This window comes from Spermophilus citellus, assembly GCF_964194105.1.
Source record: "Spermophilus citellus genome assembly, chromosome: 4".
Lineage (NCBI taxonomy): Eukaryota > Metazoa > Chordata > Mammalia > Rodentia > Sciuridae > Spermophilus > Spermophilus citellus.
In genome coordinates, this window is record NC_138185.1 from 27,946,699 (window position 1) to 27,969,979 (window position 23,281).

The 23,281-nt window shown below is 48.3% G+C and overlaps 1 pseudogene across 1 annotated transcript; it reads right to left on the bottom strand.

Annotated features, from left to right (window-relative positions):
• Positions 1-3,220: 3,220 nt before the first annotated feature.
• Positions 3,221-22,205, bottom strand: LOC308646447 (signal-regulatory protein beta-1-like; annotated as a pseudogene). The gene is made up of 6 exons (XR_014024409.1): positions 22,077-22,205; positions 13,966-14,319; positions 9,527-9,843; positions 8,724-9,056; positions 4,468-4,582; positions 3,221-3,390 (listed from the first exon to the last, which is right to left on the bottom strand). The product of XR_014024409.1 is annotated as a signal-regulatory protein beta-1-like (transcript).
• Positions 22,206-23,281: the final 1,076 nt, after the last annotated feature.

Below are 23,281 nucleotides of genomic sequence, written 5' to 3' on the forward strand. Positions count from 1 at the left end.
AAAGTTAAGAGTCTCTCATGTTGCATTTTCAGAAGGAATTGGACGGGCCTCCTTCCCCTGGGCCTGCGCTAGTCCACTAGGCCCCTTGTGGTTTCCTGGGTCTTAGTGACAGGAGTCATAAGACAGGCAGGATGTGCCCCAGACTCCTGACCCTGAGACCCTAGTGTGGCTGGCTGGTGGCCTCACTCTGCAGCAGCTACACACAGAGCTACTCAGCTAGAGGGAGGAGGGCTCCTGAGGTCTGCTCAGTGTTGGGGAGGAACTGGTCACCTCCTGCCATGGCCAATCACTGCAAACCTTTTTTTCTGTAAAGGATCATAGTTCCCCATAACAGTTGGGTGCATCCTGACAAATCCATACGTGCATGGAATTAGGGATCAATTCTGGGTCTCCCTTTTCCTCTCCCCTGCTCACCCCACACCCTCCTCCTTCCTAATTTCTACTAGACTTCCTTTTGCTAATGTCTTCATTTATTTTTGATTTGTTCTTTTGATTTATGCCTAAATGTGAAATTCCCTGTGGTGTATTTATATTACACATAACACAATTTTAAAAGAATTCCTTCTGCATTTCCTCCCTTTTCCATCCCTCCTCTTTGACTCTTGATCCCCTCTATTCTACTGACCTTTCCCACATCTGTGTGGTATCCTGTCCTTCTCTCCTTCTTTCCTTATTACACTCTAGTGTGCAGAGCTCAGAGAAAACATTAGACCTTTGACTTTCTGAGGGTGACTTCTTTACTTAGCATGATGTTCTCCATGTCCATCAACTTACTGTCAAGTGCCATGATGTCATTCTTCTTTGTGGCTGAGGAGAACAGGAAGTGATCTTGATGGAGTGAGAAGCAATTTCCTTCAAAATTGTGAAGTAGAAACCAAGGAGCAGAGTTAAAAATCACAGTATCTTAATCCATTTATCTATTGACAGGCTCTGATTGACTGCATAATTTAGCTATTGTGAATTGTGCTGCTACAAACCTTCATCAGGCTGCATCCCTTTAGGATGCTAATTTTAGATCTTTTGTAAAAATACCAAGGAGTGGGATAGCTGGGTCATGTGGTGGTTCCATTCCTAGTTATTTGATGACTCTCTACTCTGCTTTCCTGAATGGTTGCCTTCATTTGCAGTCCCACCAACAATGGATGAGTGTGCATTTTCCAGTCATCATCGCCAACACTTATGATCTGTAATCCTGGCATTTGCCGTCCGACTGGAGTGAGATGAAGCTGTATTGTAGTGTTGATTTGCATTTCCCTGAGGACTAGGTATGTTGAGATCTTTTCATATAAATATTGGCCATTTTTGTTTCTTTTTTGAGATTTTTTGTCTTTTTTGTCTCTTTGGTTTTGTGGGTTGTTGTTATTATTATGACTTAGGTTGAATGTACTGGAGCTCTGTGTATATTCTGAATACTAACCCCCTGTTGGGGGAGTGACTGGAATGATCCTCTCCTCATCATTTCCTTGCTGTGCACCAGATGTTAACTGAGAGCATCCTCCTTACTGATTCTTGGTTTTCTTTCTTGCACTTTGGGAGTTTCATTAAAGAAGCTGTCACCAGAACCTACATGAGGGATTGTTGGCCTTAGTTTACTTTAGATTTGCAAGGTTTCAGGACTAATTCCTAAGTCTTTGGTCTATTTTGATTTGACTTTTTGCAGGGTAGGAGATGTAGATCTATTTCCACTAGCACCCAGTTTTCCCAGCAACATTTGTAAAGAGGCTTTCTTACAAAGTGTCTCTTTAGCACTTTTCTCAAATATCAGATAGCTGTGAGTATGTGGGTTTGTCTCTGTGTCTTCTATGATTTTACACTGGTCCTCATGTCTATTTGTTGCCAATGCCATGATGTTTTTGTTACTGTAGCTCTATATTATAATTTCAGGTCAGGTACTTGGATGCCCTCTGAATCATTTCTCTTGCTCAGTATAGATTTGGCTATTCTGGGTCTCTTATTCTTACAAATGAATTAAAGAATTGTTTTTTTCTGATTCTGTAAGGAATGTTATTGTCATTTTGATGGGGATTGCATTGAATCTGTATATTGCTTTTGGTAGTAAGGCCTTTTTGAGATACTAATTCTTCCTATGCAAGAACAGGGGATGTCTTTCCATTTTTAATCATTTCCTTCTTCCGTGACCTATAATTTTCAATGTAAAGCTCTTTTATCTCATTGGTTAGATTAGTTCCCATGAGTTTTTTTTTTTTATTTTGAGGTTTATGAATGGGTGTTTTTTTTCTGATTTGTTCTTTGGCTGAAATCATTATTGGTGTATTGGAAAGCAATTGATTTATGGGTATAGATCTTGTGTCCGGCTCCTTTGCTGAATTGATTTACAATCTCTAGAAATCATCTGTTGGAGTTTTTTGGGTCCTCTAGTTATAGGATTATGTCATTCACAAGCAGATAGCTTCATTTTTTCCTATTTGTATCCCTTAATTTTCATCTCTTGTTGGATTGCTGTTTCTGGTATGGCTATAGCTAACTATATTGAGGTAGAGTGAGTGGACAACCTTGTCTTGTACTTAATATTAGATGAAGTGCATTTAATTTTTCTCCATTCAGAATGAAGTGAGCTGTGGCTTTATAATTCATAGCCTTTATAATGCTGAGGCAAGGTTCTTCCATGCTCACCTTCTACAGCATTTGTAACATGAAGGGATGCTGGGTTTAGCTTTGATACACCTCTGTTCTCATTTCTACCCCTATTTCCTCTTTGGTCCATTCTATGGTTAAAGAATAAGCAACCAAGATGAAAGTACAGCGAGGAAAGGAAAGGTGGCAATACTGGAAGTGAAACTAAAGTGGCCACAAGTGGGTCAGAACAGAAGTAGCTGGCATAGAGTGTGGACACGGATCCCACATGGGGACTTTCCTTTGGCTTCACCTAGTGAAGGTGACGTTAACCACATACATGGGGGCGTGGTGGTGCTCAAAAGGGTGATGGTTATAAAGGGGGCTGATAATTGACCAAGGCAGAAAAGATGCTTGCTTCACAACTTCTATTAATAAGAACCAGGCTGACATGGCTGAAACTCTTCTGGTAAGTTGTTACAAAGCAATAAAACACTAATGCTCAGTGTTCCTGATGTTTCAAATTACTGTACACCAAGCACTCAATTTATTAGTGTTTACATTCCCTATACATTTATACTGACATTAACTAATGTTTTCACACTGTAAAGGTGGAAGAACAATCATGATTTTTTTAATCATTATGGAGATGGCTTCCCAGGGTTTGAGTTTGCACAGTCGTTTGTACAATCCGGCTCTTCCATGGAGAGTGGTGACTGCCTTTGTTCAGGAAAATATGCTGCTCATAAGTGCTAAGGAAGAAAAATCACTCAGGTGGAGGAGAACTTTTCTTTCTTGGGGTTTGAGGCATATGACCTAAGTAAAGAGGAGAGAGTAATTACTCTTATTAAACCAGAATGAGTTTCCTTTAAGGAGTTCAACAAGGCTGGAGAGAAGTCATAGGCAGAAAAAAGAAATCAAAATGACTCTTGAGAGCAATGACTTGGGGGCGTTTGATGGCCAAACCTGAGGCAATGAGGAGAGCCATCATGACATGTTCAGATCATGCTTCCTTGTCACATTTTGGGGGGTGTCATGAGTTGGTGCCCAGAGGCAGGTGCCAGGCCCCTGCACAGCACCATGAGTGCAGACTGGGTCGTGAGGCATCGAGGACTGGGCAGGGGAGCAACAGGGGCCTGTGGGCTGGTGGGTGTCCTGGGAGGAGGCATTTGAGCAGAGGCTACAGAGGCTTCTGGGCAGCTCCTTCTCTCAGGCTGAGCACCATGGAGCAGGAAGAAGGTGGCAGAGACTGAGAGTCCCAGGCAGCAGGGCTTGGTGAAAGATCTGTGGGAAACATGTCCACATTCAATTTCTGCTCACCTTTATGACACATCTCCTGAGACCTGGGAGGTTCTGGTTGGCCCTCCTTGGATGCCTGTCTTGAGGGAACCCACAGTCCCAGGACAGGTCTCAGCTCAGCTTCTCCTGTGTCTGACTGCCCTTCCCTCTCCCTGCAGCTTGGCCACACTGAAGGTCAGAAGGGAGCAGCCCTGAGCAGCCCATCTAGAACTTCTCAACATTGCTCCATATGGTAGACCCTTCCTGTCCATGGAGGCCTCGCATTGGACTATTGGACTAATCTTGGGGTGGTCTCCAAGGGACACACCAAATCTGCTGACCTTCATTGCACCACTTTGGCCCATCATCTCTGGAGCCCCATGCCTCAGTGGACACTCGTGCCAACTCTTGACCTCCTCATCTCCTGCATACCGCACACAATTCCTGGGAGCTGGGGACCCAACAGAAGTTATATGAGATCCTGAGGGTGCTGAGGGGTGTGTGCCTGGTTCTCTAGACCCACTGACTCTGCAGCTGTGCACAGGTGGGCTGCACTCCCACTGCCCCCTCCCTTCTTCAGCAACCTGTGGTCCACTCTCCCTCCTGGGGACTTACAATCAGAACTTCTTCTTCCTCTGGATGTAGGTGGCAGAGACACTGACTGCCAGTAGGATCTTGAGGCCAAATAACAGGACTACAAGGTATAGAGCAAGATTATAATTCACACTTCCTGAAATCAAGGGACAGGAGGAGCCATTAGAAGGGATCCTGGGAGTCCATGCACACCAAGAAGCCTGCACTTGTCCTAGCTGCGGCTCCCTGGGTCCAACAAAGTTATGAAGCTTTATCACACCCTCCCTGTCCTGACTGGCCTTGTCAAGCCTAAGGCAGAAGCCTGGCTTATTCCTTATTCCCACTCACCCAACCTCTGGTCCCAGGGTATCCTCACTAAAGGGAGGTGAAAACGTGTGCTCCACGCACATTGCCCACCCAGCCATGCTGGTCCCTCCTGGATCCTCTCCATCCCATGTAGAGGGATTACCATTTCCTCCTCATGAGGAAACTCAGATGTAAGAGTTATAGGAGGGTCACAGCTTAGAGGAATCCAAACCCAGATGAGCTCCCCCCTGGAGTTCTGTAATGTGATACCTTAGAGCATCTTCTTTGGGGCCAAAAGAATGATTCAGTATCTCTGGGCCATGAAAACTATTTTCTTTTTTTAAATATTTTTAGATGTTGATGGACCTTTATTTTATCCATTTATTTATACGCAGTGCTGAGAGTCAAACCCAGGGCCTCTTCAGACATGCTAGGCAAGCGCTCTACCACTGAGCCATGACCCAGCCCATGAAAACTGTTTTCAATGGGGCATGCACCTGGGGTGTTGGCCATTTCATAGTGAGAGAGGAGAGCATGGCTGCCCGCTCAGTACCATGGGTGACCTGAATGACTCTGTGTCTCAGGACTTTGGAGCCTGCTAAGGAGATACAGGCTGAATAACAAAATCACGGGCTGAAAAACACTCTCCTGGGTAAAGAAAAAGTTTCTCCTACATGTCAGGGGCCTCAAACTCCATCCAGAAGAGGACACTCCAGGGCTATGTCTCCTGAAGTGTTGCTGCTGGACATACAAAGCCAGATCCTGGACAGCAGACCTCGGGAATCTTTGCATTTTACCAAGAGCCACGTTTTCAGTTGTTCACACTTTCACCAAAAGTGACCTGGCTTAACCTCAGGAAGGGAATCATGGCGTCTGGTGTTTGAACATAAATTGGGAAATGGTACTGATTAGACATGACATGTCAGGGCTGCTTCTGGGCAACAGTCCTTTGGGGAAAGACAATGACCAGCTTAGCTTGTGTTATCAGAAGGTAAAGGTGAATGGTGAGAGTCTAGGGACTTCTCTGTAGTATTGTAGATTCCTTGTCACCTGGAGCCCGAGGGCAGCAAACACAGAGGACAGGTTTCTGGACATAATTCTAAGAGTAGCAGGGCTTCAGAGGAGATTGCATTCTCAAGTTCAAGGGCTTTCTCTGTTTGGATAGGGCCCTGATGGGAAGTTGTAGAACACTGTGGTGTAGACTAGGGACCTATGGATGAAAGTCCACAAAGACCTTAGTTGACTCTGGGTTGCTGATCACAGTCATAGCAGGAAGGCCTCAGAGTAACTCTGCTCCACAAATATCCAGTGACATCTTCCATGTTCTATCCCAACAAAAATGCTTCTCCTGCATCATGTAATCCTTACTGCAACCCAGAAAGAAGAAGTGTTGTGGTCCCACATTATAGAGAGGACCTGGGATGCACCAGGCCATGCTTATAGTGGGCTGGCCCTCAGGATGCAGTTTTCATGCAGGTGTCCAGGAGTGTCAGAGGAAACTGGGAGAGTCTCAGACCAAGAACTGAAGCCTCCTCCCACAGAAGCAATAAAAAGAAGATGCATATAAACCCTGAGAAAGCAGAATAAAGTAAACAATAAAACACAGAAGAGTAGAAATTCAATAAAATGGAATACAGGGAAGTAATAGAGAAGATCATTGGAACACAAAGTTGATCCCTTTGAAAGGTCAATAACATAGAAAATACCCTTGCAAAACTGATGACAGAGAGAGAAGGGGAGAAGGAGAGGAAGAGGGAGAGGGAGAGGGAAAAAGAGAGAGAAGGAGGAGGAGGAGGAGGAGGAGAGAGACATTAACCAACTCAAGATATAAAAAGGACTGCAGATCCTACAGACATTAGAAGGATACTGATGAGATATTAGGAGCACATCTGTAGACATAGATAAAGTTGACACCTTAGATAAAATGGACCAAAAATTCCTCAAGAAGCACAACCTACCCCAGTACACTCAAAATTACATCTAGCCTGTGAATGGCCAAAAAATTCTGAGGGAATTCAAACTTAGAAAAGGACTCATGATGCCCAGGGGGTTTCCTAAGGAGGTTGAAGATGAATTAAATCTAATTTTGGAGCACAGAAAACTGCTATAAAAGGAATTTTCAAAAATTAGAATATACTCCAATCACATTTAATGGTTAGAGAAAATTGTCATTACTTTTATTAACTGGGATAAAACTGTTGGATTTGTAGAAGAATGCCCTCATCATTGGACCATTCCAGCTGTGGACTCCACTGGCACTCGAGTGCATTCCTGGCTAAGTGACTAGCAGATGGGATCAGGCAGCCTCCATGTATCTCCTACTATGATGGAAATTTTCATTCACTTCTCATCATTACTCTTCCTGCAAGAAGGAACAGGGACAGACCATTGGCCCAGTATTGACCCAGCACATGAGGCCCATGGTAGGACATGCTGGAAGGAACCTGGACCTTGAAAGAATCATCTGGCATCCAGACCAGCTGCTATGACTACACAGAGAGATAATCCACATTGGCCCACAGAATGGAGACTTCAGCCAACTGTGGGTCCTTGGGACAATGTTCATGGGAAAGGGAACATGTCCTCAATTAGCTCAAATTTGCATTATAGGCTGTGTTGGCTCTGTCCCCAGGGACTTTATATTTGCCAGAGTAGTGTGGATAGATCTCCAGGTGCAGGGAAAGAAGTCATCAGCAACACCCCATTGCTCTCTAGGGCCATCATAGTTTCCCTTTCAATAACTCTTAATGCACACAGTGGTTGAAGGAAAATGCACACAATCAGAAATGTGCATGTTGTCATGATGCATTGAGGGTCATCATTACTATGGGTCAGTTATCACGAATCAGGAAGCCAATGAGACCCCTGTGGAGACTATGCAAGGTCACCTATGGTCCTGGTCCAAACAGTCTCCACATCTTCAGAGGGTCCTCTCCAAAATTTCATCCATCAGGGACCAGAGTTTTCTAGGTAAGGAGACAGATGTGTATGGAAAATTCCAATATGGAATGGAGGCTGGGCACAGGTTGACAGGGTGAGGAAGAGGGAGAGGCCTGGAGGAAGGAGAACAGAGCAACTGGTAGGTGCAGAGACAAGAGGCAGGAGAGTAGGAGAGGATGGTCCCCTCCTCCCTGCTTATCTTCTTTAATATCTGTTTATGTCAGGAGACCCATGGAGAGATGGACCTAGTTCTTCACAGTGGAGACTCTTGGGCTGAGGATGGGGGATTGCAGCTGACTTATAGGCTTGTAAATTATTTTTAATAAACATGAATACTACCTTTACCACTATAAAAAATAGAAAAGACATGAAAAAGACCCATCCAGCTGGAGTGGAGACCCCACAGGGAGGTGTCTGTCCCCTGCTCCTTCTGGAGGACAGAGACATCCAGCCTACAGCTTCTGGAGGTGGCTGGTTGCCCTTCATGTACCACCTGACAGGTGAGCACCATGTCCCCACCCTGGGCACATGAGTTCTGCGGGAGACTGCTCATGTGGTTACAGCTTTCTTCCTTGTTCTCTGGGATGACTGAGGTAGTTTCTGTCATGGACACAATTCCATTCTCCAACCAGGCCACATGCAGGCTCGGGGGGGGGGGGGGGGGGGTAGAACTTCTTTGTCTGGCAGGTGATAGTCACCTGGTTCTATGTCACTGTGTGTTTGGGGGTAACCTCTAAGGTGGGTAAAGAGAGGAGGAGAGAGGGGGCCATGAGGATGTGACAAGTGTCAGGTGAAGAAGCCATGCATCAGCGCCAGGACAGGCCCATCCCCCTCCCTTCCTCCTTAGTGTCCCTGTTTGAAGGCCCCATGAGATGTGTGCCCAACACAACAGAGGAGACCCCCAGAGTGTGGGTGTGGGGAGCTGACTAAGACGCTGCTGTTCCCAGGCTCTGGGTGCCCTGGGGGAAGGAGGGGTCACTGCTCTCACGTCACAACACACAGAGTCAAGATGAAGTTTAAAAGCATTCAATCAGCTGGAGTGGAGTACTCACCGGGGGTGTTGTCCAGGCTTTGCTCCCTGGGATCAGCAGAGACCTGCAGGGTGTAGCTCCTGGTGGTGGCTGGCTGCCCATCATGGTCCACCTGGCAGGTGAACGTCACGTCCTCCCTGTGCACAGAGGAGTTGACCAGCAGCCAGCTCGTCAGGTTGAAGGTCCCGTCCTTGTTCTCTGAGCGGGTCGAGCCTGTTTCTGTCCTGGACACATTTCCATTCTCCACCCAGGTCACCTGTAGGCTCCGGGGGTAGAAGTGCTTCACCTGGCAGGTGACATTCACCTGGTTCCCTGCCATGGTGGGCTGTGGGGTGACCTCCATGGTGGGCGGAACTGAAACAGCACAGGCAGAAGCTGTGACCTTATGGGACAGATGCTGAGCTCCTCCCAGCAGGGCAAGGGCCTCCCTCAGGACAGGGCCAGGCATGCAGAGGGGCTCAGACACTGGGGGTTTGCACGGGAGTGAATCACTAACCACAGGGCCTGTCACCCACAGGTGCCAAGGGACCAGCAGCTCCCCTGAGGGTAAAGTGAGTGAGGTTGACAGGCTGCCTGCAGGAAGTGAGCAGAATAGATGGAACCTCCCTGCACATCAAGGCTCGGCTCTGGGAGAAGCTCAGCAGTGGTAGTTGCTGATGTTCAATGAAATGAAGCCACCAGCACAGGCTGGCCACAGGGCAGGAGTCCACATGTGACGGCAGGGGACAGCACTGCTGGGACCTGGAGCCCAGGCCACTGAGGTCCTGAACAAGGCCCCTGGGGAGCAGCAGGCTGGGTGGGCAGTGTTGGCTGAGGTCCTGTACCTCGGATGGTGTCAGACAAGTTGGCTGTCCCACGAAGAGGGCCCCCTTGTAGGGTGACATGGGCCACCTCACAAATGACCTGAGAGTGGACATCTCCAGGGGCTAGGGTCACCTGGGCTGTGCTGGACACATTGAAGGACACACTTTCTCCTGTAGGGTGCACGCTGGTCTGGGTGTGCGAGAGCTCATTCCCATTTTTGAACCACTTGAGGGTGATGTTCCTGGGGGAGAAGCCGTGGGACTCGCAGGTGAAGCTCACCATCTGCCCAGGTGTGGCCCTCTTCCCTGGACCTGACACCATGGGGGAGAAGGTCTGGCTGTGAAGAGGATTGACAGACAAGTGAGATGATCGGGAGACCCCTTCTGAGCACAAGTGAGTGACACTGTTAAGGATCGTCTTTGACGTTATTGTTGGTGTTATTATTTGCTGTCCTGGGGATTGAGCCCAGGTGCATGCTAAGCACATGCTCTGTCACTGGGCTACACCCACAATGACAAGACAAGATGTTTTTAATGCTCCTAATAAAGCTCTCTGGGTGCTGAGTGTCCCCGTGTGGTGTCCCTACGCTCATGTCCCTGAGTGAGCACAGCTGTCTAGCAACATAGTGAGGAATGTCAGCCCAGGTGCTGCTCCAGGCCTGAGGTCAGAGCCTTCCTCTCAGTGCCAGAGCATTGCTACCAACTTTGGCCCAGGGAAGAGCACACTGCCCTGTCTCACTCTTTGTTAACAACCGTGTTCTGCTGGCCTGCCCTGGAATGCTTGACACCAAGGGGAGTCATATTTAGAAACAAATGCAGGGGACAAACAGTACCAGGACACCAAAGTGAACATGGGAACCAGCTCTCCATGCTGAGACCTGGCCCAGCACCTCATCTGTGGAATGGGGTGGTTGCAAATCTCCTCCCAGGCCACACTAAGCACAGTTGGCTTTGGATCACACAGAGCTGCCCCTGGAATCTCAGCAAATGGTCAGGCATGTTGCCCAGAGACTGGGGAGGCTGAGGCAGGGGGACTGCAATTTAAGATCAGACTGGGAAACCTAGAGAGAACCTTCCTCAAAATAAATAATGAAACGTGCTGAGGATGTAGCTCAGTCTTAAAATGCCCCAGTTTCAATCCTCAGCGCGCGCACACACACACACACACACACACACACACCCAGGTCCCTCCTTCTCCCTGACTTTGTTCTGTGCAGGGCTCATCCACGGGGGGTTCTGAACTCAGCCCACTTGTTCCTCTTTCCACAAACATGCCATGGGCCTCACCTGGGCCAAGACCCGGATGTGAGAGGGAGAGATGAAGGGGTGCTTTCTGAATGTGGGCTTCCCTGGGTCACTTGGCATTGGAGTCACATGTCACTGAACAGGGATGAGTTCATAACTGATGGTAATTATAAGACATGCAGACCCAGGCCCCTGGGCAGGTCCTGAGGGCCCTCAGGGGAGAGCATCAGGAGGCTGCTTGCCTGTTGACAGGTCCTCTGATGTCTCCAGATTGCTCGTCATCACCCAGCACCTACTATGGCTGTCGCCTGGCAACAAATATCATGAAGGTTTGTATTTATTAGCAAATAAAATTGACCTCCCTGCCTGACATGCACCCAACACTTACAGAGCACAATGTGGAGGGTGTCACCGAAGAAGTGGAGTCACCCAGACCCCAGCAGCATGGAAGTCCCTACAGGGGTTAGGGACTCTAGTCAGTGGCCACTTATCAAGAGCTGTTCAGCATCCTGAAGCTGTCCTGAGCCCTCAGAGCCTCTCAGCTCTTGATAACCAACTGCCCCATGAAGAGGTCCTAGTGAGAGTCCATTATAGGACAAGGCTTAGAGAGGGGCATGGCTGGCCACGGGCACCAGGCTGGGGGAGAGGGAAGAGATCAGACTCCTGTCATCCACACCTGTTCTTTTTCTGGTCAGTCTCAGTGTCCCCTTTGTAGAAAATGATGGCAAGGGACAGTGCTGGCATGCAGTAGGAGCCTAATAAATGACACCTGTGCCTGTATCATCACTCCTTCTGGAACCACACATTCAGTAGAAGAAACAGCAACAAATGCAGTGGGGACCTCAGGAAAAGCTCCATCCTATTCCTGCAGCCCCCAGGAGAACCTGCGTGAGAGGAGGAGCAGACACCACAGGATGACGGGGCTCCACCTGTTTCCCTGCCCCCACCCCAGGTACTGAGAGTCTACCCAGGGCCTCAGGTGTGCTCAGCAGGAACCACCACTGAGCTGCACCCCCTCCCTCTCCCTGTGTTCTTAAGAGTCCCCACAGGAAACAAGGTGGCAAAGTGCTTCTCACATCACAAAAAGCATCACAGGGGTTTCATCCAGAGAAGCTGTTTCCATAAAGTGGGGCTCTGTGAAGGGACAAGGGACAGATGCTGCCTGAGTGACATTTTGGATCATCAAGGCAGGGAGGGCTGTGTGCTGAAGAGGCAGACTCGCTGGCTCCAGACACCTATTTGATGGGGTCCTGGGCTGACCCTGGACGTGAGCAGGATGTGTAGGGAAACCTGCCACAGGCCCAGGGAGCTGAGCTCAGCACGTGCTGTTCTGAAACTTCTGCACACAAGAAGGGTTCCCGTGCTCTCCTTCATGACCAGAGGGAGACACCAGCTTTCTCTCTGTGTCTTCAGAACATCCCAGGGGTTGTCCAGGGCTTGCCTGCCCTGGCCGTGTAACAGAACCTTAGACCCACGTCAGACATTTTAAAGCAAAATTTCTAGGTGAAGCCTGGGTCTGGGTGAACTTGTCTTCAGTTTCCCATGTGATATCTAGGCACAGCAAGTGGGGAGTCCCTGATCCCACCCACCGTGACAACAAGACCAGCTATAACATCCCCATAGGATGAAGTCTTTTGCTCTTGTTCAAACAATGGAGCAGCTCTGAGTGTGTTGATCTCCCTGTGGAAGGAGACCATGGCCGACATTCAAGAGTTTTGTTGTTGTTTTTCTAATTAGTTATACTTGACAGCAGAATGCATTTCAGTTCCTTATACACAAATGGAGCACAGCTTTTCATTTCTCTGGTAGTATACGATGTAGAGTGGCACCATATGTGCAGTCACGCATGACTCTAGGGTAATGATGTCTGTCTCATTCCACCATCTTTCCTACACCCATGTCCCCAACCCTCCCCTCCATCCCCTTTGCCCAATCAAAGTTCCTCCATTCCTCGCATGCCCCCCCACCGCGTTATGGATCAGCATCCACTTATCAGGGAGAACATTCGGCCTTTGGTTTTGGGGATTGGTTTATTTTGCTTAGCGTGGTATTCTCAATAGAGGTTCCCCACTCACTGTGGCTTCAGGGTGTGCATGTGAGTGTCTTCCTGAACCTGTGGGAGAGGGAGGAGGAGCAGAGACACTGCTCCCTCCCAGTGGGTCAGGTCAGGGTCTGTGTTGAGCCCCTCCTGTGCCCTGGCCCCTCTGTGGGGACAGTGTCTATTCCCAGGCCAGCAGGAGCCTGGGCTGGAGTCAGGTCTGGGCTCTGTCCCCTCCTGGCATTAATGTGCTGTGTGAGAGAGGGCCTGCCTGGGCCTCCAGCTCCCCAGGGTCAACAGGGGTGGGCACAGGTGTGAAGATCCATGTGTGCTGACCACCTCCGCCTCATGGCTTAGGGAGAGTATGCAGGGCCTCTTGTAGGAACCACACAGGGAGGACCTGTGCTTCCTGAACTGGACCCCTGTTTCACCCAGATGGAGAACACTCCCTGGGGAGTGACCCAGCTCTGCTCCTGCCCTACAGGGCCTGTGAGGGCTGGTCCCTGAGACACAGCGATTCACAGGCAGACCCAGGGCAAAGGCCCAGACTCTTGGCAGCTCCTCCACCAGGCCCCAGGTCTACAGGGAACCTGAGTCTGTCAGAATCCTCCCAGGTGCTGATCCAGGAGGGGAAGGAAGGAAAGCATGCCCTGCCCCTCCCTGCTCTGGAGGCCTGGTCCTCAGGGAGGGACAGGAAGTGTAGCCTGGTGGGAGGAGAACTTTAGCCTATGATGCTCCCAGCTGTTTCCAGGCCATCCAGAGTGTAGACAGGTACATAGTGGGTCATGGGTGCTGGTGGCAAAAAATAAGACTCATCCATACAAAGACAATGCTCTCTGTAGGCAGCAGACATGCTTTGGCTCTGTGATTGGCAAGTCCCTCAAACCCTCAGAGCCGTCAGCTGGGGAGCCACAGGACAGGCCAGACTGGAAAAGGTCAGGGCTGTGGAGCAGGCAGGTGAGGGGTGCAGATGCCCCCCATTTACCAGCCATGGAGCCTGGACCAAATAGCACGGCCTCCACAGGCCTCTGCCTCCCTGACCTGCAGAAGGGGTGACCGCAGGTCATGACATGAGCACCCAGTGCTGCTCCTGCTTCTCAGCTGTGGCCCCCAGGATGGAGGGCGTGACCCCTGACCTCCTGTCCCACCCCAGGGAGGAGGAGGCAGCTGCACTCACCTCGCACAGACAACTCGGTGCCTGGTCCAGACTTATACTCCTTATCAACAGGGGTCGATCTCTGGAACTTCACACAGTAGTAGGTGCCGGCGTCTGCTGGGGTGACATTACTGATGCGGATGGAAAAGTCCCTGTTGTCCCTCTTTGTGGCATCTGAGAGATTTGTGACTCGGGGGAAGTGGCCTTCCTTGGTGTTGAAGATCAACTCCCGTCCTGGCCCTGCCCCCTTAAACCACCAGGTGGGCCCCACAGGGAGCAGGGTGGTCATAGTGCAGTGCAGAGTGGCCAACTGTCCAGCAGCGACAGACACTGACTTCTCAGGCTGGATCACCTGCAGCTCCTGTGCAGCCGCTCCTGGGGGAGACACAGGGTGGTCACTGCTCATCCTGGGGATCCTCTTGGTTTATCACGTGGTATCAGCAAAGCCTGTCACTGACTGAGTGCCCACAGAGTGGCCTTGAGCTCATCACAGGGCGTTTCCTCACACTGAGCCTCCCCTGGCCTGCAGCTCCACACTGTGAGACACCTGCCCCTGAGGCCCAGAGCCCTGAGCAAGGTGGAGGGAGGGGACTTGAGGGCCTGAGCCCTCCCTTGAGCTCTCATGTGTCACTAATTATTTGTTGATCTTCCCTTTCTGACCACAAGGTCAGTTTTACTTCATGGACCATGACATTGTGTGGGGTCCTGTGGCTCTTGGGTCTCCTGAGTTTTGGGGAAGTGGTGGGAACAGTTAGGGGGACATGCATTTGACATGAGTCTCGGCTCAGCTTCCCTGTTCCACAGAGTTTCCAGCTCATGATGGGGTTTCCTCAGCCTGGAGTGATCATGGTGCATACAGCAATGAACAGGCAGCTCAAGTAAGAAATGGAACATTGCTGAAGCCCCTCACATATCTCCCCACAGTACAACCACCTTGTGTAAGTTTCTAATGCTGCTGTGACAAAGGACTGCACAGCTAGTGCCTACAGCAACAGAAATCTATCATGTTATGGTCGTGACCATCAGAAGCCCAAATTTGCTGTCACTGGGCCTGCACCCAAGGGTCCTTGTGAGAGCTGTTTTCTTAGGAGGCTGTTCCCTGCTCTCCACACCCAGGGGGCTGCCTGAGCTGCTTCCCCCTGTTTCCCATCCTCCTGTCCCTCCTCCCTCTTGCCTCCCTGATCCGTGGGCAGGTGGTCAGAGGGTAAGAGCTAGGGAAGGACATCGCATGGGGGAGGCAAGAGGGCAGAACAATGAGGATGAATCTCCACATACAGGAAGAGGAGCCTATCCACCGTGGCCAGCGTGTGGTGTGTGGCATTTGTGAGAAAGATAATTTGTTCTCTTTCCTCTTGACCTCACTGGTCCCCCTCCCAAGGACAGTCCTACATGACATCCATCAATGGAGTTTCTGCTGCTCTGCGGGCAGCCCCATCTCTACTGCTTCCTTGATGATGCTGATCCCCACCTCTCACTGCACCCGTGGCTGCCATCCAGGGTGATGGGTGGCTCCTGGTACAAGGAGAACAGGAGAAGGAGCAATTTGAGCCCTCTCTCCTACAGACGCCCAAAGAAATAATTTGAGGTTACAAATCTCCCTGGGCAATGTGCTTGGGCTTTGAAGTGCTGCTACCAGTGACAGGTTAAATGTCTCTCCCTTAAATTAAACTGTCACAAAATGAAATAATTAAAAACACAGTTGAGACCACTGTTGCTCCCCTGGATGACCACCCTAGCCCCTCCGCATTACTCAACTTTGGGTAGCTGTGACTAAAGTACTTGACAAGAACAACTTGGTGGAGGAAAGGTTATTGGGGGCTCACAGTTTCAGAGGTCAGTTCCCCTTAAGCTGGCACCAAGGCAGGTCATCCATGACAGGAGGGCGTGTGGTGGACACCTGCTCAGTCCATGGCAGCCAGGGTGGGGAGCCAGGATCATGGAGGACACATGAGTGTCCAAAGCCAAAATATCATCCTGTAGGCATGTCTCAATGACCTGCTGCCCCCAGCAAGTCCCCACGTGCCTATGAGTATGACCCATTCAAATCACAGTTCCAACAAATGGATCAACACCTGGATCAGGTTGAGGTTCCATGATTTGTCGTTTCTCCTCTGACTCTGGTGCGTTGCTGAACACAGGAGCTTTTCAAGGAAGCCCCCACACGCAAACCATAACCCCCTCTGAGTCTCATTGCCGCACCCTACAGAGGAGGGCATGCCCCACAGCGGCCACTCTAGACCACCAGGGACTTGCCAGGTAGACATTCAAAGAGAAAGGGGGAGATTTCGCCACCAGCCGGTATTAGCCATGTGGAAGGTTTTGTTTAAGAGGACAAATAATGGATGAAGGGAAGGATTATCCTTTGGTGGTGTCACCCTAGGGACAGGCCATTCCTTGGAGTCACCAGATCCTTCTCTTTCTTCTTAGAGGCAGGAACTGAACACCACTGCTGAGGTAGGTAAAGGCATAACACAGGGGAAAAGGGAGGGGAAAGACTGTCACTTTAGACACCTGCTAAGTCAAAAGCAGCTAAAAGGAACTTAAACCTTGTGCTCTGAGCTCATGGAAAATCTAGCAAACACGATGGCAGCCTTAGGCTACTTTTCAAGTTAAAAATATGATACAGGGGAGAAAATAAGCAGGAATAAAGAGCACAGGTAACCTTTTAGAATAGTTACGTAATAAATACAGTAGTGTAGAGGCATGCATACTGCGTAACTAAGCCAACTCCAACTTTCATAATTTGACTTGATTGGAAACCCTAAATTTATAGGTTACATTTTTATATTAAACATTTTATACAACAAACAATATCATACAATATAAAGCATGCTGATTTTGTTTTGTGTGACTACAATATAGTTGGAAATAACCTACATGTACCAATTCTCAAAATTTCATGTCCTTCAGCAATAAGAATTAAATTATAGTTATAGGTGAGAATAAACTCAGACACCATGTCCCCTATAATCTTTAGAAGCAACTAAATATAAAACAGAGAAAATATGGGCATGCCTCATTTTATTTGAAGCCTTGCCAATATTTCCCACAGTTGTGGTCTCATGGCTATAAAAGCCCACTCCAGAGTGGGCAAGGAGCTCTAACATAAGGAATAATAAGTTAAAACAAATGTTCCTTTGGGGGACTTAAAGGTGGCTTGATGAACAAACCACATAAACCCACAACTGAAACAGTTCCTATAGGGAGGTTCCACGGTGGCCAAGCAGAGGGGCCAGCACTCACTCCTCACAAAGAAGAACCAGGCCACAGGTGGGCACTGCATTTGAGGTGAATGATGTGGAGAATGCTGGGCCTCAGCAGGGAGAGACTGAGCCACGTGGGACTCGGAGACCCTGGACAAGACCACAGGAAGAGGGACAAGAAGGTACTCGAATCACTCACTGGAGAGCACATGGCCTCCTTGATACCTGGGGCTAGAAACCTGGACCTCTATGTGTGGAACTGGGTCCCTCTCACCCTGCACAAAAGTCAACTCAAAGTGGATCAAAGACCTGGGGAAGAAGACCAGAAACTCGGAAACTGCTAGAAAAAAATGTAGAACCAACACTTCAACATATCAGCCCAGGGGTTGACTTCCTTAAAAAGACTCCTAAAGCATAAGAAGTTAAACCAAAAATCAATAAATGGGATGCAAATTAAAAAGCTTCTACAGAGCAAAAGAAACAATTAATTGCATGGAGAGACATCCTAGAGAACAGGGGATCTTCGCCACCTGCTCCTCAGATAGGGCAGTAATATCCAGAATAGATAAAGGACTCAAAAATCTTAACACCCAAAATAAATAAATAAATAACCCAATTAATACATGGCATAAGAACTCGACACTTCTCAAAAGAAGAAATACAAATTTCTTAATAAATACTGAAAGAGTGTTCAACATCTTTAGCAATCGGGGAAATGCAAATCCAAACCACACTGTGTGGGGCTGGTGTTGTGGCTCAGTGGTAGAGCAGCGCCTATCACAAGTGAGGTTCAGTCCTCAGAATCGCATAAAAATAAATAAATAAAAGTATTGTGTCCATCTACAACTAAAAATTAAAGAAAAAAACTACACTGTGATTTCATCTCACTCCTGTCAGAATGCCAAATACCAAATATACCAATAATAAGTGTTGGGGAGGATGTGGGAAAAGGTGACTCATACATTGCTGGTGGGACTGCAAATGAGGGCAACTACCGTGGAGAGCAGAGATTCAACAAAGTGGGATGAAGGAAGGAGGAGGATGGGAATGGGAAAGACAGTAGAATGAATCAGACATAACTTTCCCATGTTTATATATGAATACGCGACCAGTGTAACTCCACATCACGTTCAACCATGTGAATGAGAAGTTATACTCCTTGTATGTGCAATATGTCAAAATACACTTTATTGTCGTGTTTTAACTTAAAGGAACAAATAAACTTAAAACAAAAATCTGGGAACAAAGCCATCATATGACCCAACTATCCCACTCTTTGGTATATATTCAAAAATCCAAAATCAGCACAACATAAGGTTACAGCCTCATCAATATTTATAGCAGCATGATTCACAATATCCAAGCTATAAAGCCAAACTCATTGTCTGTCTCCAGATGAATGGATAAAGAAAATGGAGTAATACTCAACCTTAAAAACAAATGAAATTATGGCATTTGCCAGTAAATGGATGGAACTAAAAAACATGATGCTGGATGAAAAAAGCCAGATCCAGGAAGTCATAAATGTTTCCTCTGATATGTGGAAACTAATCCAAAATAAAAGAGATCAGTGGAGCCTAGGAAGGGGATGGGGGAGAGGGGGACTTAATAAGGGAAGAACAGAGGAATGAGTCTGAACTAACTTTCCTGTGAACATGTGAATACACCACAGTGAATCTCAGCCTTGTGTAAACCGACAAGGCACTGATTTTTAAAAACTGTTTTAGGAGGTACCAAGGATTGAACTCAGGGACACCCAACCACTGAGCCACATTCCCAGCCCTATTTTGTATTTTATTTAGAGACAGGGGTCTCACTGAGTCGCTTAGTGCCTCTGTTTTGCTGAGGCTGGCTTTGAACTCGTCATCTTCCTGTCTCAGCCTCCTGAGCTGCTGGGATTACAGGTATGTGCCACCACGCCCAGCATATGTAGTAAGTTATAATACATGGGGACGCTCAGGAAAATATCTGGCAGCACATTGTTAGTGAACACCGAGTACAGCCAGAGATCCAATTCTGGCTCTCTGAGTGGTATAACAGGTGATAATTCTTTCTCTACTGGTGACTCTGTTTTCAATTGTTTTTCTGCAATTAGCCTCCACTGAGAAGCAGAGTAGTGCAACATGTTTAAAAGAAAGCAATCTGAGGGTGTGGGGTCAGAGCTCACGGGTTAAGTCATGTACTGAGCATGCACATGGGCCTGGGTCAATCCACAGTCTCAGAAAACAAGAAAGAAAGGACAAAGACATTTGGAACTGGCTGGTCTGGATTTGAATCCCAGCTACTGCACTGCCTGGGGAAGGGGACAGTGGGCAAGTTCCCTTCTCTGCCTGTTCACTTCTGCAGCTAGAGGATGATGCAACCACGGGTCACAGAGGGCTGTCCTGGGGCTAGACTAGCTACAGCACACAGTGCTAACCCTGTCCCTGCCCAGGGGAAGGCTCACTCAATGACCTGGGTGCTCATTTGGGTGCAGTGTAACTGGAATCACTTTAGGTGGAGTCTGCCCCTTAGGACCTGTAAGGTGGCATCACAACAGGACCACAGTGGGGAACCAGGAGGGCTGAGGGGTCTCAGTGTTGGCTTCATGGCCAAAGAAGGGGAGGGAGGGAAGCAACCTGTGGGAGCTGTGAGCAGGGGCTGTCCTGGACTCTGCCAAGAGCAGCCCTCCAGCCCTTCCTGTCCTGGAAAGAGGGAAGTTAAGGTCTCTGCAGGAAAGTCCAGAGGGCCTGGGAAAGGTGGGCGTGGTGGGCACACCTGCAATCCCGGCTACTCAGAGACTGAGGCAGGAGGATTGCAAGTTCAAGGCCAGCCTCCACAACTTAGGGAGATGCTCTCTCCAATTAGAAATATGAAGGGTTGGGGTGAATCTCAGCAACAGAACACCCTGATTCCATCCCCAACATTGAAAGAAATAGGCAGGAAGAGAGAGAGAAGAAAAAGGAGAAGGAGGAGGTGCATAGTGAGGTCACTAAGGTTAAGTGAAGTCACAATCCAACATGACTCTGCCGATTCAAAAGGACACAATGCCCAGAGGCACATAAGGAGAGACCCTCAGTTCCCACACACAGAGGAGATGCCAGGCACCACCGCTGAGAGGCCTCAGAGGAAGCAAACTGCCAAAGTCTGGACCTTGAACTTCTAGACTTCAGAACCTTGAGGAAAGATCTGGCAGCACATTGTCACTTTGTTATGACAGCCCTACCAAGGAGCAGTTCCCATGAAGCAGAAAATGAGAAACTTCTTAAAGAGGAAAAGGTTTCTGGGCATGAAGGCACCCAGCTGTAGCCAAAGCAACTTGGGTATCTCAGATACCGCACTAATCTCAAGGATACAGAAAGAATTCAAAAAACTTAACACTCAAAAAATAAATAGCCTAATTAATAAATGGGCAAAGAAACTGACCAGACCCTTCACAGAAGAAGAAATGGAATCAGTCAACAAATATATGAAAAAATGTTCAACATCTCTAGCAATTAAAGAAATGAAAATCAAAACTACTCTAAGATATTATCTTGCTTTAAGTCAGAATGGCAATTATCAAAAGTTCAAAAGTAATGATAAATGTTGGCGAGGATGTGAGGGAAAAGGTGCACTCCTACACTGCTGGTGGGACTGCAAATTGGTACAACCACTCTGGAAGGCAGTAAGGAGATTCCTCAGAAAACTTGGAATGGAACCACCATTTGACCCAGTTATCCCACTCCTTGGTTTATACCCAAAGGACTTAAAAGTCAGCATACTACAGTGACATGGCCACATCAGTGTTTAATTCATAATTCATAGTAGCTAAGCTATGGAACCAACCCAGGTGCCCTTCAACAGATGTATGGATAAAAAAGTGCCCCAGGCTTATATACACAATGGGATATTACTCAAGCATAAAGAAGAATGAAATTATGGCATTCTCCAGTAAATTGATGGAACTGGAGACTATCATGCTAAGTGAAATAATCCAATCCCAAGGCCAAATGTTCTCTCTGATAGATGCTAACACACCACAAGGGAGGGTGGGGAGGGAAGAATAGAAGTTCATCGGATTCGAAAATGGAAATAAAGGGAAACAAGAGGGGATGGGAGCGGGAAAGACAGTAGATGAATTGGTCATAACTTTCCTGTGTTCATATGTGAACACGAGACCAGTGCAACTCCACATCATGTACAACCACAAGGGTAGGAAGTTATACTCCAGGTATGTATGACATGTCAAAAGACATCCTACTGTCATTTATAACTTAAAAGAACTAATAAAAATTTTAAATGGGGGGGGTGGGGAAGTAAAATATAAAAATAAAAACATAAGAAGGGTTGGGAATATAGCTAAGTGTAGAGTACTTGTGGGCCCAAACCCCAGTACCAAAAAAAAAGGGGGGGAGAGAGAGAAAAAGAGAGAGAGAGAGAGAGAGCGCCGAGGAATGAATGTGAAGACCCAGTTCACAGCGGAGGAAGAAGCTGGGGACAAAGGGAAAGTGAGGCACTGTACAGGGGAAGGATGGAGGCTGAGCTTCTGCAGGCTCCACATCAACTTCGGACCCAGACGGTTTGGAGCTGAGAGCCAGGCAGACTTCAGCTGCCTCTGAGCTCCTTCCATGGCCTTGGGAAGGTCACCTTGCCTCTTGGGGTCTCAGGAGTTTTCAGGATATAAAGATTGATCTTCCTGGAAATGTATGTTGTGAGCTTAAATAGAATATTATGCAGGTGATTCTTGTCACTGCTGTTTGAAGCATCAGCTGATGTGACGCCTCTGGCCCCAGCTGCAGGGGAGGCCTCCCAGAGACAGAGCTCAGGACCCTTGGTCTGGGCTCCAGAGGATGCCCTGTCCCAGCCTCCATGGCAGAGCCTGTGTTTGTCCTGAGTCCCTGGGAGTCCACGGGCAGAGCTGACCCAGGGAGCAGGTCAGAGGACTCTCCCCAGACAGTGGTCACTCACCTGTGAGTCCCAGCAGGAGGGTCAGCAGCAGGACAGGACAGGGACGCTGGGGCCGGGAGGCAGGTGCAGACATGGTGGAGCCCTGAGGAGCCTGCTCTGTCCCAGGGTCTGTGCTGGGGAGATCCCTGACTCTGCTCTCTGGAGAGAACTGACACCCTGCCTCCCTAGTTGCAAGAGGAAGTGACAGTGACAGAGTGGCAAGCAATTTCCTTCAAGATTGTGAAATAGAAACCAGGAGCACAGGCAGCAAAGGTTAAGGGGGTGTCATGCTCATCTTCAGAAGGAATTGGACAGGCCTCGAGGAACAAGGCCTCCTTCCCCCTGGGCCTGTACTGGTCCACTAGGCCCCTCGTGGTTCTCCTATGAATGCTATGTGATTGTTTCTGGACAAAAGGATGTGCTCCGGTAAGGTAGCTTAATCTTTAGTATATATTCACTCCCTCTCTCCAACTCCATGGCAAAGTGTCCTGATCATTTTTGTGGGGTTCAACCATGAGATACTTTGGTCAAGAGGATGCTAGTGGATGTGGCCTAAGCATAACCTGGAGAATATGACACAAATGAATGGCCCTGAGGAATCAGAGACACATGAAATCAACCAGAACTCACCAGGAGCTTAGCTCAACTGTAAGGATTCTCCCTGTGGAAATGTACAGGACAGCATTCCTCTGGTAAGCAAACTCTCAGTGGGTAACTGGCACCCTGTTTTCCATACTTAGAATATTTTGCAATTTCCTCCAAGGAACTAGTAAGTTAACTAATACATGTGCAATGCCTAGCTGCTGTGACAATGCTCTGCATGAGGAGGCTCTATGCTAGAGACTTACCAGCCTTGACCTTGATCTTAGACACTCACTCAGCTCCTGGGAATAAAGGAATTCTCTTGTTAGACAACCACAATGTTTCACCAACCCTCCTGAGCCTGGACCTGAGCACATAACAGTAACCTTAAACAATCGACTTTCTTGAGAGCTACACAAAGGTCCTACCATCGCACACCACAACTATAGCACGTAACTAAGAAATAAGCTGCATAATGCGGCTAACTCTGTAACCTGCATAATGACACAATGAACAATAATGCACTACTGATGCCAGTGGCCTAAGGTGACCTATGGATATAAATAAAGCTGGCAGCTTGGACAAGGGGCTTTCTGCCTATCTGCCATTCTGCCATGCTGCTATTCTGCCATTCTGCTTCTGCA